Source organism: Magnolia sinica, chromosome 5, assembly GCF_029962835.1.
Source record: "Magnolia sinica isolate HGM2019 chromosome 5, MsV1, whole genome shotgun sequence".
NCBI lineage: Eukaryota > Viridiplantae > Streptophyta > Magnoliopsida > Magnoliales > Magnoliaceae > Magnolia > Magnolia sinica.
Window position 1 is genome coordinate 32421240 of NC_080577.1, and position 20381 is coordinate 32441620.

The following is a 20381-nucleotide window of genomic DNA, read 5'->3' on the forward strand; positions in this document are numbered from 1 at the left end:
AATCCACAGGGACTAATCTCGTGTGTATTCTAAAAGCAACTAGAAGAAGAACTAGAAAAGGATGAAAACCTAAATCTAAATAAGTGAGAGAATAATTATGGAAACTTAATGAAAAACTTGTGAAATTCAAAAGTGGGAAACTAGGGTTTCCAAGGATCCACTTGTAGAGATCATGGAGATCTATGCTTGATTCACAAACACAACTGGAATCAGAGTCCCATCTTCATCCAAATGGAAGATATCTCATTAAAAATCAAATCTAAACTTCCTTTGATCTAGTTCTCAATGGATGAAAGGTATGAGAACTTGAATTGATTCCATCATAAAATCATACCCATGAGACAAAGCAAACAACAGAATTTACCAATCCACAACCAGTCTGGGAGAATTATGAGAGTTAGGGAGGATTCCATCATCCAACCATGCCCAGGGACGATGGTGAACAACAGGATTTCCTAAATTCACAAATCTTAATAAAAAGAACATACTCAAAGCTATCACAAATTCATTGTAATTTAAGTCACAACAAATCATTAAATAAACTGAAAGTATTTCTTATAATCAAACTAAAATTAAAGCAAGTTCATCAATATGAATTAAAGCAATAGAACACAACCCATCACGCTACAAGCTTCACCTCTTAGCACTAGCTAAGAGGTTTAGCCAATCATAACCATGATTAAACTAAAATCTCTTAAAACATAATAAAATAAATATAAGGAAAGGGAAAAAAAACTATGTGATAGCCCTCTACGTTTTTCTCCCTCTCTTTCCTGCTCACGTTCTTCTCCTCCCATTTTCTCTCCCTTTCTTCTCTCTTTTGTATCAGTAGGAAGGTCGACTGGGGTCGAAAAACTGACTCTCTTTATGCAGTTAAGTGCGTATCTGTTACGTAACCACGTGCAGAACCTGTTGTTGCGCAGTCACGATCGCATAGCAGGAAATCTTGGACCGGTTTTGGATCACCTTGATTGTTTGCTCGACGTGGGAAGGGTTAAAATTCCTTTCCTAGAACTTTGGACAGTGCGAATCATGTTATCGGTCCATGCTCTGATCATCAAACTCATTGCAACAGGGTCCTGTTTCCACATGTCTCACGTCGTCCATGTTTCGTTGTGGGATGTCCTCTAGCGAAAACGATGGGATCCACGATCCTGAGTCTACGAGAAATCTGCACCATCCACTATTTTCAACATATGATTTTGTCCTAAGCAGAGGTGCTTTCGGTGTGGCCCATCGGATTATCTTGCCATGGAGATATGATCGCAAGGAATCGATGCTTATGATCAGACGACATCGTTTGATTAGGTTAGGGTCAAAAACCTCGTCTGATTCCAGTGGACGATCCGGATCGTCCATCCGTTGTTGTGATGGTGGCCCACCATCATCGTAGCGAGATCGTCCATAATCTGCTGCATGGCTAGAGTTTGAATCCAAATAGAAGTCAGCTCAGCGCATGCTGACCGACTCTGTTGGTCCGGTGCTCAGCGGGCATGCGCTCACTGTGTACACCGGCCACATGAAGTGGGTCCCACCTTGATGTTTTAGAGCAATCCACTCTGTCCATCCGACTTCCCATCTAATTTAAGGGGCTGAGACCAAAATTGAGGCATATCCAAAGATCAGGTTGTCCCAGATCAATGGTTAATCTGTCCACTGGCTTTGTCGATCTTTGAGCATTAAATTCATGCTTTTAGCATCCTTTGCCATCTAAGCTCTTGAATTCGCTGTGCAACACAAACATGATTAAAATGGAACATTAAGCATTATCGTGTTCATAAAACCAAGTAATAAGTGGGGTCTAATATGCAATATTTAGCCCTCAACATCTGTCATATAATGCCTCAAAAGGAGTCATGCCAATGGTCACCTGATAGCTGTTGTTATACGTGAATTCAACCAATCACAAGTGCTCGTCCCAGCTACCTGAGAAGTCAATCACGCAAGCCCAAAGCATATCCTCAAGGATCTGGTTGACCCTCTCAGCCAGCCCATTGGTTTGCAGATGATATGCAGTACTGAGCAGCAAAATAGACCCCATCGCTCTCTGAAAGCTCCTCTAAAACTAAGACGTGAATCTCGAGTCTCGGTCAGAAATGATCGAAACTGGTATACCATGCAGTCTCACAATCTCCTCGATGAATATCCTAGTAAGTCGGTCCAAAGGTTAGGTCACAGGAATCGCAAGAAAGTGTACTGACTTTGTCAAATGATCGACGACAACCCAGACGGCATCATGACAGCACTAAGCCCTCGGCAAGCTCATGATAAAATCGGTGGATACGTGCTCTCACTTCCACAACCAGACACTCAACGACTACAACGGACCTGGGGGTCTCTAATGATCGGCCTTAATACGTTGGCATGTGTCACACTCGACTATAAAACTGGCAATCTAACGCTTCATCCCCGCCTAAAAATACTGCCTCCTCATATTGCGATACATCTTCATGGAGCTTAGGTGGATAGTAAACCTCAATCAGTGTGCCTCGGTCATCATATCTCTGCGCAACTCTGAAACGGAGTCCACCATCAGAACCAATCTGTCAATCAGCCTCCTCAGTGCGGCCTCTACTCGATAACCCTATAATGACTCGACTGTCTACTGAGCCTAGATCACCCTTGCGATAAGAGAGGGTTCAATCGATAGGCTCGATAGTTGAACGATAGTAGACTGCAGGCCAAACTTGAAGTCATACTCTACTATATCCTTGAGCATCCTCCACTCCTAGACCATCATATGTGCCACCAAGCCCCATGACTGATGGCTAATAGCATCCATCACCACGTTCGCCTTGCCAAGGTGGTACTGAAGATTGAAATCATAGTCCTTCAGGAGCTTCATCCAGTGTCTCTGCCTCATGTTCAACTCGAACTGCGAGAAGAGATACTTCAAGCTCTTGTGGTCAGAGAAGTGTTCGAACCTAACTCAATAAAGATAGTGCCTCCACACCTTCAGTGCCAAGACAACTACAGATAACTCTAGATCATGTGTGGGGTAGTTCTACTCATGGACCTTGAGCTGGCGAGATGCGAAGGCCACCGGTTTCCCGTGCTACATAAGGACAGCACCTAGACCAATATGCGAGGCATTGGTAAAAACCACGAATCCATCACTCCTATAAAGAAGAGTGAGGACAGGTGTGGATGTCAGACAGTCCTTCAGCTCTGCGAATGCCTGCTCACATACGTCACTCCATATAAACTTTGCACCATTCCGAGTTAACCTGGTCAACGGGGCTGCAATACGAGAGAAGCCCTCAATGAAACGCATGTAGTAGCCCACCAAACCAAGGAAACAGCGGATCTCGAACTCATTTATGGGCTGGCCCCACTGATGTACTACATCAATCTTCAAGGGATCCACTGCGATGCCCTGCCTCATCACCACGTGACCGAGTAACTTTACCTCCTCTTGCCAAAACTCACACTTCTCTAGCTTCACATAGAGCTGGTGTGCACAGAGGGTCTACAAGGTAATTTCTAGATGCTGCTCTTGCTCCTCGCGGGTCCTTAAATAAATCAAGATGTCGTCAATGAATACCACAACAAACTAATCGAGATATAGATGAAAGACCTCGTTCATCAACTGCTTGAATGTTGTGGGTGCATTGGTTAGTCAGAAGGACGTGACCTAGAACTCAAAATGACCAAAGCATGTCCTAAATGCTATCTTCGGGATGTCCTCCTCTCGGACCCGAACCTAATGATAACTAGACCACAGGTCTATCTTCGAAAAGAACTTCGCCTCCTGCAGCTGATTAAACAAATCATTAATCCTCGGGAGCAGGTACTTGTTCTTAATCGTGACCTTATTGAGCTCACAGTAATCCATGTAAAGCTTCAACGAACCATCCTTCTTCTTCACAAAGAGTACTGGTGCTCCCCACGATGAACTACTCAGACGGATGAAGCCTAACTCATGCAACTCATCCAACTACTTTTGTTGTTCCCATAACTCCAACGGTGTTATACGATACAGGGCCTTCGAAACAGGCGCGGTACCACGCACGAGGTCAATCTGAAACTCGGTGTGCCGGCGAGGCGGTAATCATGGAATCTCTTAGAACACATTGGAAAATCACAGACAACCGGCAGCTGGTCGATATTTAAAGCAAATGACTCCTCAATGGCACATGATAATAGGCAAGAAAGTTACTCTCCTCTAGGCTCCACTACAAATTGGAAGTACGGCACGCTGGGAATATAAAACGTGACTGTCCTTACAGAGCAGTCCAATATGGCGTGATACTCGGCAAGCCAATCCATGCCCAGGATGATATCAAACTCGAACATCGGTAACACGAACAGATCAACAGGCAAAAAGATATCCCCAACCAAAAAGAAGCAAGACGAGCAAAATCGGCCTAGCACTGCAGTCTTCCCCAAGGAAGTTAACACTGACAATCCCTCACGGGCAGACTCTATCGGCAATCCAGTCGAACGGCAAAAACCCTCGGACATAAAGGAGTGTGAAGCACCAGAATCAAACAATACTCAAGCGATGCATGCAAAAATGGGAAGAATACCCTTAATGACTCCTCTGGATGACTACTGATCCTGTTGACCCACATAAAACCTAGCCTGAGCTGGCTAGGGAGGTGCATGTCCCCTCTAAGGTCTCTCTTGCTGTGGACGAAATTGTTGCCTTGGCTGTTGAGGTCTCAGAGGCTACTATGGTGCTCTCGGCTGCTGTTGTGGAGGCCTCGGTGGTAAGGGCTGCTGCTGCTGCAGCTTTAAAGGCTGTCGCGGTACTCTTAGCTACTGTTGTAGTTAGGGACACTCCCACCTGCGGTGTCCTATCCCACCATATCTAAAATAGGTACCTGAAAGTTACCTTTGAGGTGGTACTGGGGGTGCCGCTGCTGCCCTAGAGACTGGGCAGCCTGTGTGCCTCTGTTGGGGGTGGAGCTGCTAATGTTGGGAGCCACCAGAGGGGGCCTGCCTCTTCCAGTCTCCTCTACGAATCAGCCTAATTTGCCTCATAAACCTGGACTCTCTATACTACCTATTCAAATGTCAGGAGCATGTGTCTGAAAACACGACTCATGAGGCCAGAGCGCAAGCCGTTCATGAAACGGCGGGCCTTCCGCCCCTCATCATCGACAAGATACGTCGCGAACATCGATAGCGCGATGAAACGTGCCTCATACTGGGACACTGTCATGTCCCCCTGGACCAGAGTCTCAAACTCTAATGTGCGTTGTTGTCGAACATGCTCGAAAAAGAACTTTCAGTCAAACCAATCTACAAAGTCCTCCCAGGTCCACTCAAAATCGGCTCCTGCTGTTCGGGTGACTGATGCCCACCAATGCTTAGCCTCACCCTAGAGAATAAATATAGCTAACAAGACCCACTGCTAGGTGGCACATCTAATCAAATAAAAAATCTTCACTACCTCATAGCACCACCTCTCGGCTGTCGTCGGGTCTGGCTCGCCTTAGAAGCGCTGGGGATCGAGCTGTCAGAAGTCTCGAAGAAGAGTGCTCACACGCTCTTGCTCTACCTAGGCTGGTGTAACAGTGGGACACCTGCCTTGCCCTTAGAGGGCGGCTGTCACAGCCTGCAACATCTGTTGTAGCTTGGCGGCACCCACAGGTAGATCGGATCCACACCAGTCTCGGGTAGAGGAGTGGGACCCTCAGGAAGGGGACAGGAATCTCCGGTGGTGGAGTGGGAGTCGCAGGTGGTAGAGCGGGAGTCACTCAAGTCGCTCTCCTGGGCAACATATCCTACAGGAAAGAACAAAGGCGCCTATCAACCTTGAGAACTCTCGAAGGCATATACGTTAAGGGTTTATAATAGAAAATCGCTAAGTTATTCAAACTGGGGACCTAATTATTTTAAGTTCATAGCAGATAAGTGATATGATCATCAGGTATTCCCAAGTTATGCTCTGATACCAACTTCTGTCACACCTCAAACTCATAAACCGGGCTCACAGAATTTTTGATCACCGAATCCGGTGCCGACAGCCTCCGTAATACCCCATTCTCAGCTTCCGGCACCCATATTCCAGATTCTGATTCTAAGATCCTACAAGGAGGATTTTTAATATGGATTTTTTTTGTAAAGGAGCATAACCACAAGCATAACCAAGTCATAAAACAACAACACTACATATTCACTATAATAAAAACATTTGAGTATAATGCAAAAAGGGAAATACAAGATGATTAAAAAGTTTCAAAATAATCAGACACGTGCTACTGCCTCAGTGCTGCTGTGATCCAACGTCACCTACATGCAACGGTCGTCTACAAGCTTACAAAAGCTTAGAGGGTGGTGAAAGTGTTTGCGTAAGGTAGGAATGCAAGTATGCAATATTAGAGTAATGTGAAAATGTTGGTAAGTCCATGAATGCCATCAGTCGTACCAAGGCTATGCGTTGCAAGGCATGAATACTATCAGCCATACTAAGGCTATGCGATGCAAGGTATGAATGCTATTGGCCATACCAAGGCTATGCGATGTAAGGCCTACATGGCCAATGTCATACGTAAGATGCAACTCAAGCATATCAATCCTCATCTGAATCCACATATCAATTCAGCTCATCTCTAGAGCATCATATATCAGTACAGTTCTCACTCTGGACAATCACCGGGGTCAATACACTCTACACCAGCTTATAGCCCCTATCCGAGCACACAACTGGATAAGTGTAAGAGACCTCACTATCTTCTTGTCAATATCGGGCCCAGCTCGTTGATAGCGGACCCAATCCTTAAGCTAGTCAGACTCAACCTAAACATTGCCTCCTCACTCAAGCGAGTAAGGTCACACCCACTTCAACCGACCATGACATAGTGAGAGACGCGGCCTACTGGTATACGGCCCTCGTGCGCTCATACATCGACTTGGTCTTGACGTTGGAGTATCCTCCTGGTACCATAAGGGTTCGAGAACTTTCACCCAAGGACATCATTGCGCCCTAGTGCTTAGAATCAAGTATTTTCGGTATCCAATCCTGCCATCCATGATATGCCTGTGGAGATCATAACCCTGATGTTGCTAGGGTACACAGTAACTATATCATACAATGCAATATGCATGAGTCATACAATCTAGTCACGCATTAATCCTGCCTGTACCGTGCGCTCATGAGGGACAACTCCGCCTATCAGGGAGTCCCACAAAAAATCTGCCCAATGACATAATGTTATAATTAATCACTCCTCATAACAAGTATGCAAATGACGCGTATGGGCATGTATCATGATGTTGTGCTATCACATACTCATAGTCGGCATTGATAACCGGCCTATAGAGAAGGCGGGGTCTACAGAAGGACCGTGGATCTGATCTATAATGTGAAGATCAATCCTCAACAGTGGATATACCAAATCTGACATCACAGATCCTACCATCTACCATAATGATATATTCTCCTCATATCAAGGTTGGGCCTAGGTGGCTTACTTATATTCCTAATGATCCAGAACGGGTTTCCTTCTCCATACTATCATATAGCCCGCTAGATTCCCTAGGGGCGCCCAAATAAGTCCTAGATGGACTCCAAGATTAAAATAATCTTACTAATAACTAATGGAGGCCTAACTTTTGGGTTAGCCCAATATGAATAGATGGATCACGTAAATATCAATGGGGCCCAATGATTTGCGTCAACCCACTTGGAGAATGATGAGAATGGTCCTAACAATGGGCCTAAGAGAAGGTTATAATGTGGACATTTAACCATCATTGCCCATACAATGTGGACATTCGACCAACATTACTCCCAAGGAGTGGCCCACATAGAACCAAACATATAATGAGGCCCATGGCCTCATAAAAGGGCCTCATATACATAACAATGGGCCTTGCACAAGGGCCTAATATACTTCATAAGGGCCTAATATACATCATAATGGGCCTCACTCAAGGGCCATAAATACATCATATTGGGCCTCACACAAGAGCCTCGTGTACATCATATTGGGTCTCAAACAAGGGCCTCATATATATCACATTGGGCCTCAAACAGGGGCCCATGAGTTAGGCACAATGGGTGGATAGTGTATGTAACACATATATAAAAGTGGGCCCCGTACAATCACAATGGACCTCATACAATCATAATGGGCCTCGCATAAAGGCCTTATATATCGAAATGGGTCTCACATGTAGTTCTCCTTGGGCCATATCCCATGGGTCTCAAATACATCACAATGGGCCACACACTAGGTTCTTTCTCTCTTGGAAAGCTTGGACATCACCCTCTCTTTGGTTTCTTGGAAAATGGTAGAGGGAATGAGAGAGGAGAGGGTGTTGTAAGAGAGAGGTGATGGGTGATGGGAGGAGTGATGGGTGATGGGTGTGAGTGATATTAGAGGTGACTTAGGGGGTAGGTTGCTTGTCTTAGGGAGAAAGAAAGCATGGGCTAGTGATAAGATGTGTACTTGATTAATTGATGTGAAAGGTGGTAGAGATTCTCTCGGGTTTCGCAACGTGCGACATTTTTTTCAAAATAAATGCGAGCCCACAACTCCTAGCCTGGGTATCGCATTGGTACGCAAATCGCGGCATTAGAACCGCAGCGAAGGCACTATTTGTAGGGTACAAGTCTCAGGTTGAGTCAACTTAGATATACGAGATGCAACTTAGGGTCACGTGTAAACACTGATTATAGGTTGCGGGTTATCAAAATTCGACGGGGAGGATCGCGGGAGTCTAAGGAACGGTACGAACTAGGATACATGCCTTACATGAGCTAATGTTCCTGTATGGAAGGAAGATCAAAGATCGCATTTATCCATCCATTTCAGCAACATTCCGGCTCTTGAGTGTTCATTCTTACACAATAACAGGGTGTTGCACGGGCCCGCGCAACACCATGCTATGGCGCGGTCCTGTACAATACCTTCCCTTTCTTCTCCCTTTCTTCTCCCTTCCTTCTCCTCTTGATACCTTCAAACTTATCTTCTTCTCTTGAGCTCTAATCTTTTTCAGAATCTTCAATGTGTCCAAATGAGAGGGGGAGTGAGGTATTTAGACCTCCACATCTACGAACCCTCGATATCTGTGCCGTGGGGCTCACTTTTCATCAGATTCCACTGTCCCCACCATCTCGATCATACTAGTATTGTGCAGGGGCATGTAAAAACTTTTAACCCTGTGCCCAATCCCATGCAACCAACATGGTTTGCGCGGGTCCACACAAACACTATGAGTTCCCACTTTCCTTCATTTTCTTCATAATTTTTCCATGCATTTTCTTTCATTCTTCCCTTTGGATTCTTTCTTAATTCTTTATTTTAATGCCTCAAGAGATGCCCTCGTGATCCTTTTTATTTATCCATTCTTAGATAAAGAAATAGGATCAACCCTTACAAACATCATTGCGTGTGTCTATGCAAAGGCGGATAGGGTCCCATAATTGGGTCCAGTTTCTCCTATAAATACCAGAGTCAGCTCTTTATTTTCATTCCTTCAGATCCTTACAGAAGCCCTGTCGCTTTACTACTTACCCGCGCAACAGCTTGCCTTTGTACGTCCCTGTGCAACGCACATCCTCCTTTTAACAAACTCCTTTTTTGTGCGTCCCTCCGCAACAACTTGTTTATTGTGTGTTTCTGCGCAATCATCTTCATTCCATGCAAAGTTTCCTTATAAGTCTTGAATCTCTCCCCTACTTGCGCAATACCGCGCAACTAACCCATGTTGCGCACCTGCGCGCATACAATCTCAGAGAATTCCTTCAAAGTCCAAGAATTTTTAGATCTTTGAAATCTTTCTTCAGCTCTTGAATCCTCACTCTTCAAAATTTCATCTTTAATCTGACAACTCTTATCATAAATATGCATCGCTCGCAAGCTTCCTCTTCAAGAAGAAAGAATCATCCATCTTCTTCAGGATCTAAATAGTTTCTCTAATATTCTTGGAATTATGTGGAAATAAATGAAGAAACTTTAGATCTTCATGACTCCTCTGCCAAAGAACCAACCATTATTCTCATCAATTTGCGGCATCACTGGTCAATTTTACATAGTGAACCATTCGATTGACGAAATATCTTTGTTTCCGTGGACAATTGGATCATGAAGGAACCAAGAATTTTGACAGGATATCTGAAAAAGAATGGACCCCTCCAAAGAGCTAGAAGGATTCATAAAATGAGATTTTTACATCCATGCCACGATCCTCAGCAACCTATCCCTGCTCATTATTTTAAAACTGCTCAACAGCTCTTCTTTTTTGAGAGATTACCTTGGAATACGGAAAAATTCTCAACAATAGGTCTTCTATCTCTTTACAATTTCTACAATGCTTGGGCTCGAGCTATCATTCGAAAACACACCATCGCTCTGGAGAAAATCAACCTCTCTGATGCAATCATAGCCATGTCAGAGCATTTTCATGTGGATGCAACTATCTTCAAAGGCTTCCTCAACCATTGGTCTCCAATTACCAACTCATTCCATCTTCCTTTGGGCGAAATGAGTATTACCTTATGGGATCTTCTTTGTATAGCAGGTCTTCCTGTCATGGGTAATATCTTTGATGCATATGTACCTTCTAATGGAGAGCTTACTCTAGCTTCCGCAGGGGACAACAAATCTGAGATTTCAAAGACCACACTTGAACTTTTCAGTACACTAGCTAATTTTCCTCATCTCGATCGCATTACTTCTCTTGAATGGCTAGCTCATTTTTCTCGAAAACTGTGGTATACTTTTCTCCTTTTTCTTTCTATTTTTAAATTTTTGATCTTGTATGATCTGGTTTTAATAATCGTATCTCCACCTTGACAGCTTTGCAGGCTATAACCATTAAGAACTCAAGACCATTCACAAGAACACAAAGAACACCACTAAATACAGTTCTTCCTGTGAATTAGCCGCTTTCCTAACTTACCGGTTAAGCTTGGTAATATTCCCAGACTCTAAACAAATAGATATCATCAAGCCATCCTTCTTTGTAGTTACAGGCGCTATGGCAAAGGGCCAAAAATATTCATTAGCTCCTCTGGTTCTATGTTCCTTGTATCATACTTTCGGGGACTTCGTCTCTGGTTCCAAAGATCTTTCTTTCGAATCTTTTCCTATTTGTACTCCATGGAATTTCTTCGTAAGCTGGCTAAGAGTATATTTTCCTTGGACATTTGCTAACTCTGGAAGAGTGTATTCACACCCTGATCGTCTCCCTCTCCAACATTACCAACTAAGAGAGATGATCGAGAAGTCAAATGACTGGGTCACCAAAAAGATAGAAAGTAATGATCCTATCGACTTCCATCAATTCCCTTTCACTAACTCTCCTGAAGACGTGGTAGTTGTTGATGATGATTCCATTTCATTTGGCAAACATTCATTTCTTGTCTCCATTAGGTCCAGCACCCTCCCTTGGAGGGAAGGTAGTGTATCTGGCGCGAACCATACTATCTTAGTAATTTGCTCGCCAGTTTGGATTTGATCAAACTGTATTGGAGACTTGCGATATTGTCACTTGAGCAATGAGAAGTCACGCCGTCAGGCCGTATAATTGGGCTCTGGTATGAAAGCAACTCTTAAATGTTTGTACCGGGTCACGTTTCATAATTCCTGGTTATAATTACCCTTTTAGCTCTTCTTATTGTTAGATGCGGTGGTGGGTTCATCAGTATTACTTAGTGGAATATTATTGCCCAGTTAATCATGCCATATGGATTCTTCCCCCTCACTTAAGAGATTTTCAGAAAGACCAGACATTGACTATTTTGAAGAAGTAGATTGTGCCCCCACTCCGGGCCAACTTTGCATAAAAAATTCTTCTGCAGATAATATTTTTGAAACACAGCTTGCTGATACTCTTGAGGGATGGATAGCCTTTGGTACTCCTTTGAAGAATACTCATGAAGTTCCTGTAGAGAATGATGATTCTTTACAATTCTATCCTCCTCCTCCTTTGCAGATTTTAAGAGATAACACTCCTTTAGCGTGAGAAAGGTAGGAAACAAAAAGACATTATTGCCCTCTTCAGAAAGATAAACATGTCATAATTGAAGACTCTTCCTCTTTAGAAGAACAGATGCATCATAATCGAAGACATAATTAATTTTGAAACACTTGGCTTTAGGATAGAAAGTAGCAAATATTTTGATCAAACTTGATGTTGTTGTGATCTGAACTTGTTTCAAAAGAAACGCATTTTGTATGTTTGTTTAATCTAAGCATGAGATTTTCATGATTTATATTATCATATCAAGCAATTTGCATCTTTGAGCATATTTCAAGCAAATAGATGATCATATATATTTGCAGCATTTTGATGCTAAACATAGTTTAGGCTCTTAAATAATGGAGCTAGTATACTTTTGACTAACCATACCTTGACTTGACTAGACTTGACTGAACTTGACTTGACTGGACTTGAGTGAACTTGACTTGATTGGACTTGACTGAACTTTTTCACACAGTTTTTTAAAAGCTCATGAGTAATGTAGCTAGCACAGTTTTTTAAGACTCATGTGCGAATCGAGTACAGTTTTTTACACTCATGTGGGAGTCGAGTCTTACACGAATGGTTGTTGTAACTCTTATGAGTTCGCTAGACTTATAGCAGCCGAGGAGTTCACAAACCGCGATCCATCAGAGGGGCCCAGTGAAGCTACCAGGACCTCGGTGGGATTTATGCACAGGGTTGGCCGCAGTAACTCTCTAGAGTTCACGGGGTGTGCAAGGCTACCTTAGGGTACCAAATCCAGGTCACTAGTCCATCAATGAGTAGGCTAAAACCTGTCCTCATGCATTTTTACTGGAATCAAACCAGAAATTTGGGGGGTCTTACGCATGGTTGGCCTATCTATGGACAAAGCCAAAGAGTACACACTGTAGCCCACTTTTTCTTCGTCTGCAAGGTTAGACCCATTCATGGGAGGGAATTTTCTTCCTTCCTCGTGACACTATCGAAAGCTATACAGATGGCATTGGTCTCATGTGTGACTAGCCATTGAGGACTTTTTAGCCGCTTAGGGTTTTTAGTCACTGGCTTCATCCACTACTCGCATGGGTGCATGTGATGGCCTATACAGGCTTTTTAGGGCCACTGGCTTCTCACTGCTGCCCGAATAATATATATATATATATATATATATATATATATATATATATATATATATATATATATATATATAGTGCCGATGATGATAGGTCTTATGCATAGTTAGCCATATGGGCTTGGTTATGCTACCGTAAATGATGAATCGTCATCACTATCATAAGATTTATGTGTGGTTGGCCATATAGGCTTATTCCACTACCAGGAATGGTAAATCAATAATTGATATATTGTCACTGCTAATAATATTTTAACAACGTTCATGGTTAAGATAGTGTATTGGCTTGACGATGATAACAATTTTGATAAGATGAGTTTGTATCATCAATTGATTATAACAGTGATAGTTGCTAATTTTGGCAATAATCATTAACGTTTATCAATAGTTGATGATAATATCATTTAGCGATAATCATCGACACTTGGCAATAGTCAATGATATACTTGATCTTGATATGCCCGATATGCTTGAGAATTTAATTTTCCTGTTTTGCTTGAAAATTCGCCTTTTATTCATTCACACAGAGAAGAATACATGACTTCACCTTTTGAAGCTACTTCCTCTTTCTACTTATCATGCCCACTTTTGATTAAGAGGTATTATGTCGATAATCTTTGCAATAAAAAATCATAATGACCCTCAAAGACAATATATCTTGATGCTGCGAATTTTGACATATATGTTGATGCCTCATTATCTTAAGACGGATTATCTGAGATTAGAATTGCCCTCGGTCTTGAACTAATCAAGCATATGAACTCTTATTTCCTCTCTTATGTCGTACACTTTCCTTATGACGATTTCGCCTCTATCAATCATTTTCTGTAACGTATTCTTTAAATTGAAGTAATTCTCTGTTCGATGCCCAAGGAAACGATGATAATAACAATAATCACTTTCACTTATTTTCTTTGTCTCCTTTGGATGTTTTGGCCATGGAAATTTGATCTTCTCTACTGCCAACAATTTATTCAACATAGAAAGTATATCATCTTCTTCAAACAAATACCTCACATAATCCTTGGACTATCTGAATTCTTTCTTTATTTTCTTAGTTGTATGTTTATTCATGTCTCTTATATCAGATCTTCCTTGCCCATTCTATCAATTTTTCATTTTTCTTTCTCCTTCGATTATATTGGCTAAATTTCTCTTAAATTTTGGAGACAACTGGCTTATATAAAAATCAAACATTTTTACATTGATCCTTTCTAAACTGCAAGCCTCTTCGATCAAATCTTGAAATGTCTATATATTCGAACCCACGAGACTTAATGCAATACTTGGCTTTATGCATTCTATACATAATTTGATTTATTCTTTTTCTTCTTTCGCTAGCTGCAAATGTGATGCCCCCTGGGTTCTCCATCAACTAATGAATTCTTTGACCGGTTCATCTTCTCTTTGGAAAATAGAAGCTAAGCCATTACTAACTTCTTTAGAAGATGATTTAACAAATTGCAAACTGCAACGAGAGTTTATGAGGGAATCCATCGCGGCTGGCCATTCTCTTGTCGCAACAGTCTTCCCTTTATCTTTCCAGATCTTCAGTGAATCTCTTGCAAATGTCGTGTTCACTGTTACTTTGTTGTCTCACTTCTCATTCTTTTTCATTATTATCTCTCCTTGTTTTATCATCCTTTGCAACGTGTCTTTTAGTGTAAAGCAATTTTCCATCAGATGTCCTACATAATGAGGATAACGGAATACCTCATATCCTTAGTCATTTCAACTTCCTCTAGGCGCCTGGGCTGAGGTAATTGAATAGTTCCGGCAGCCAATAATTGTTCCATCATTGATATAACATCTTCTTTTTCAAAATCATACTCTTTATGATAGTCGTACAATCAAGTTTGCTTATCATTTACTCGATCTGTACACCAATCTAAATCTTCTCTCTTTCTTATTTCTCGTTTATTGTAAAAAGTATTCCTTTTTCTTTCTTGATCAACAATATTCACCATTAATCTATTCGATCCCCTTCTTTCCATTTTGATTTGAAATGATGGCATCTTCCTGGCCATCAATTCCAATGCATGCGCTTTCGTTACTAGATCTCAGAAAGTCTTTATATTAGTACTTGTGAGCCCGAAGGCAATTCCTGGCTCTATAGAATTCAAACACATGTTTACTTGTTCCTTCTCTTCTGGCAACTGTCTGCATAAAGCCCCCAAAGTCTTCCACCTGTCAATGAATTTCTCCATAAGTCCATTCTCTCTTTGTCTAACAGAGGCCAATTCTGCAACATTAACATCGCATTCTGATGAAAAGAAGTTGGATATAAACACGTCTTGTATCTGCACCCAAGTTCACATCGATCCTAGTGTTAAACTTGAGTACCATCGAAATGCTTTACCTGTCAAAGAAGAACCGAACAACCAAAGGCAATATTGCGACACTGTAGAGAAATTTCCCATGCTCGTGATGAAGTGCATGATATGTTCCTCTGGCAATCCGTCTCCGTTGAATTTTTGAAAGTCAAGATGCTTGAAATTGACTGGAAAAAAATATCTTCAACCTCTCTTGGGTACGGTGTTCGATATCTAAATCTTTTGGCATTCTCACGCTCTTTTTCCATTCTAACAGCTTCTGCAACTACCTATCATACTTCCTCTTGAGTTATTGCCCTTACTGCAGGAGTAGACCAGAGTGATCCTGCCCTCGGTAGCTGATAGCCTTCAGGTTGTTGGTCTTGCTCATTCATTGCAGCCATCATTGGAGGGACTGCAATCTGAGCCACATTGTGTGCTAGAGTAGCCAGGGCTTCTCGGAGACTTTTACATTCTTCCATGAGTGTTCTTTATGTTTCTGCCATGTTGACTATGCGATCTTCAGTAGTCGGCTGTGGACCTTGATTAGTTCATGTCATACACACAGTGGCTTCAGCATTGTCCGAAGAGGCAGTCATAGGAGTAGAATATCTGAATATGATGAGACTTATTAAAAGAGGGGTTTCATTCGGATCTTCTATACTCTCACAGAATTCGACCGACTGTGATATTTCTTATTGAAGTGTATTTTGAGGTGAAACAGGAATTGTACTATTCGTTGGTGATTTGCCCTTCACTTTTCTTGTCCACCGAGCCTTTGCAATAGGCAACGTTGGGAAATCTTGTGATGTCAAAGAGGGAATAAATTTCCCTGAGTACAAAGCTGGAGGGGTGAGTTCAGGATTATTTCTAGCTGTATTTCGTGTCACTAGTCCCCTGACTTTACGTGGGGAGGCATTTATCCTAGCAATTGTTGCATTTCGAGCTCTGGTTCTTCAGGATGATACAACAACCCAGTCATTATCATTTTCTTGTGCTAGTGGCGAAGCGGATATGACTCCGGCCATAACTCGTGGCTAATCATTTTTGCTTGCAGTAGATTGGGCATTATGATCTATGAGCTGATTCATTGCAGATTTCACCAGAAATTCGGTCATTGTGAAGTAGAAATTCACCTTCTTTGTTAGATTTGCCATCGATCGTAACTCACAGTTTTATCTTCAGACCTTCAGACAAAATATAAAATTGTAATTAGTATCCGAGTGATAAAACATTCTATCTTAGAGATGAAGGGGAGGATGTTCCCGTTGAGAGTTACCATTTTGGCATAAATAAGACACCAAGCTATGATAAAAGTTCTCGTAACCTTCACAATGTTAATCTTAAATAAGATAATCTCACAAACCAGAGATTCTGGGTTCGATCCCCAGCAAAGTCGCCATTTTGTTTCGACAAGAAACAAATGCATTCTAATTTGGGAGATTATCTTATTTATTCATAATAAAGAGAATTTATAGAGAACAATCATCATATTTATTCATACTAAGTTCATTTACATCCTTTGATTTCCCTTGATTCTAAGATAGACTATTCAAGATACAAAAATTGAAAGAGTTTGAATATCAAATCCAACAATGTAAGACCCGTGTCCTAGCCCGTACTGTTCCGTTGGCTTCCGCGGTTCTTCCGGTCAAATTTCGGCAACCTTCGCACCGTATTCGGTGTTTGCGCACGATCCTAAGCCAGGTCCCGCGCACCGACGTCGGCTTGATCTGAAAGTTGTATCATAGCGACTGCGTCGTCGCCGCGGGTTCCAACGCCGTGACTTGCGCACTGAACCAATACCCAGGCAAGAAGATGCCGATCTGCGTTTATTCCGAAGAAACACCGCGCGTTGCAGATTTCGAGGGAATCTCTACAATTAGTCCCATCAATCAACCATAAATGCATCCCATACATCAAGTACATCAACCCATCTCCTCATTTTTCAAAAAGTCTACCTTCTTTCCACCTCACCACTCCTCTTTTTCCCATTTTCAATATCAACCATACCCCTTTTACAATTTTTCAACCCAAACCATCACCCATCACACCTCACCCATCCATATCACCCCTCTCTCTCTCTCTCATTTCTCAAATCTCCAAGCAACTCAAACCTCTCAACGTCCAAGCTTCCTCTCCCTCTCAAGTGTGGCCCACCTTCCATCTTCCATCTACACCCTCTCATCTCTCATCCCCACCATCAAAAGTCCATCAACCTCCATCAAAGTTGAAGCTAAGGAGCATTGGAGTCTAAGGGACCAAGAAGAAGGAAGATAAGGTGGGTGATTTGCCATTATTTTAAATTTTAGGGCCCACTTGTTGGTGGGACCCATTTGGATGTATGTGATTTAATCAAGAGGGCCCATAGTGGCGGGGTTCCTTTATCTCGCCGTATATCTCTCTCCCTACCCCTCTCTCTCTCTCTTTCTTTGTAATGGTGTGGATCCCACTAATATGTGTTACATCTACTCCGTCCATCTACATCAGACGGTGTGGCCCACTCTATTACAGGTGATGATCCACACCATCCACTGTTTGGATGGGTCCAATGCATCTTTCTATATATATATATATGTGTGTGTGTGTGTGTATATTTTATATAATATATATATGATATATATAATATAATATGTATTTTTATATATATATAATATAAGATATATTATAAGTATATGCATATATAGTGGTGGGCCATGTCTACGTGGGACCCACCACAATGATGAGAGTTTGTAAATCGTCCAGCGTCCCTGGATGCTGGACGTTGCAAACAGTGAAGTAACTGGCATGTGTGTGTACTTTATAAAAAAAAGAGAGAAAGAAGTGGTGGGCCTCTCATGCAAGCCCCACCTTGATGTATAAGTCAAATCCAAGCCGTCCATTTTGTTCCCCATCTCATTTTAGGCGTTGAGCCGAAAAATGAAGTTGATCCCTTTCCTTGGCGGGCCATACCATAGGAAACAATGTTCCTACCTTCGGTTTACTCCCTAATGCTCCTGCATATCAAAAATAGCCCAATATTAGACTCTATGGGCTTGTATCAAGCCACAGGGACCCATGGCTGGAGTGGATCTTGCGAATGTGGGCCCCGTCTATGAAAATCCGCAGAAAAACTGTTTTTCAAAAAAAAAAAAGGACAAGGGAGGCAGCAGCGCTGACGCTGCTGCTGCCACTACGCTAGCCGTGGACGGACGGACGGACTGGGGCTCACGGCCCCAGCTGTGGGCCCCACTTTGATGCGTTTAGACCATCCACACCGTGCATTTGCTGGGACCCCATGGACCAGCCGTCCAACCCAAAAATCAGCAGTAAACGGAACTTAGGTCGGCCACACCATCTAGAATCATGAGAAGACATGCCAAAAACATATGAAATCACTTGTGGGGCCTACCTGTAGTTTGGATGCTGCTGAATCTTGGTCTAAACCATCAGTCCAGTGGGACCCACATAATGAGTGGACTGGATTTGGGGACCACCTTCCAGTGGACTCCCTGTCCACGTGAATATAATAATAATAATTATAATAATAATAATATATATATAAATATACATCACCGTGGGCTCCCCTGGCCGTGTAAACAGCTTGGGTGGAGAGTCAACATTGTAGTGGGCCCCAGTCCAGTGGGCCCTACCCCAGGTCCATGAGACCCTTTGAACGGTTGGGTGACAAATAAATATTACAGTGGGCCCTACCTTGGTCCACGTGATTTTATGAACAGTTGGGGTAGAAAATAAACATTTTGTTGGGTGGAAAATAAACATTATGTTGAGCCTTAGGCTGGGTGGAAAATAAGCATTATGGTGGGCCCCACTTATGTAAGTATTGTAAACCACACCCTCCATTAGTGTGGGCCATGTGTTTCATTCGACTAACCAACCGTTTTGGAGATAATTTAAGGCCCATTGTGGAGGCCCAGCTTCATGAATTGGTGGTCCTTGTTGAGGCCCACCTTGATTTGTATAAGGCCCATATCATGAGGCCCACTGTGATGTATGCAAGGCCCGTGTGACTAGGCCCATGTTGATGCAATTTTGGCCCGTCATTGAGGCCCACCTTGATATGTATCTGTGAGACCCATGTATGAGGCCATTTGATGTATTAGAGGCCCACGGGTCAAGGCCCAACAGGATGTACATAAGGCCCAATGTAGTGTAATTCCACCATGGTATACGTATTGATTTTGTATCGGGCCACGCCTTGGGAGCAATGCTGGTTTGACGTCCACATTGATAATGTTGGTTAAATGTCCGCATTATAACTCTCCCCAAGGCCCACTGATAGGCCCATACTTGTGGTAAGTAGGCCGTCTAGGCCCATCTCCGTTATACACAGGGCTCATCTCTTTATACATGTTTAGTATAGATCCATGATTCATGATCATCTGCATCATATGTATGCCTGATGTGAGGAGTGACCAATCATATCATATGCCTTCGGGCGGACTGTCTATGGGCTCCCTGATAGGCGGAGTTGCCCCATATAAATGCATGGTACACACAGGACTGTTGCATGACTGATAGTATGTTCATACACTTGCATTTGTGTGATTGTAGTTACTATATGCCCTAGCAACATCAGGGCCATAGCCTTCACAGACACATCGTGGATGGCTGGAATGGATACCGAAAATGTTTGGTTCTAGCATACGGGCGCCATAGACATCCCTGGGTGAAAATTCCTAAACCCGATGGTACCAGAGGATGACTCCAATGTCGAGACCGAGTGGATATATGAGCGCATGAGGGCCGAATACCAGGAGGCCGCGTCTCCCACTGTGTCGTGGTCGGTTGGAAAGGAGTGTGGCCTTACTCGCCCGAGGGTAGGGGGCAATACTAGGCTGAGTTTGACCAGCTCGCGAATGGGTCCGCTATCGACGTGCCGGATAGGTATTGGCAGACTATTGGTCAGGCGGATAGTGAGGTTTCTTACGCTCACTTGGACTGTGCGGCTAGGAGAGCGACAGTGCCATTTGGAGTGTATTGAACCCCGGTGATTATCCAGAATGAGAACTGTACTGATACATGATGAGGAT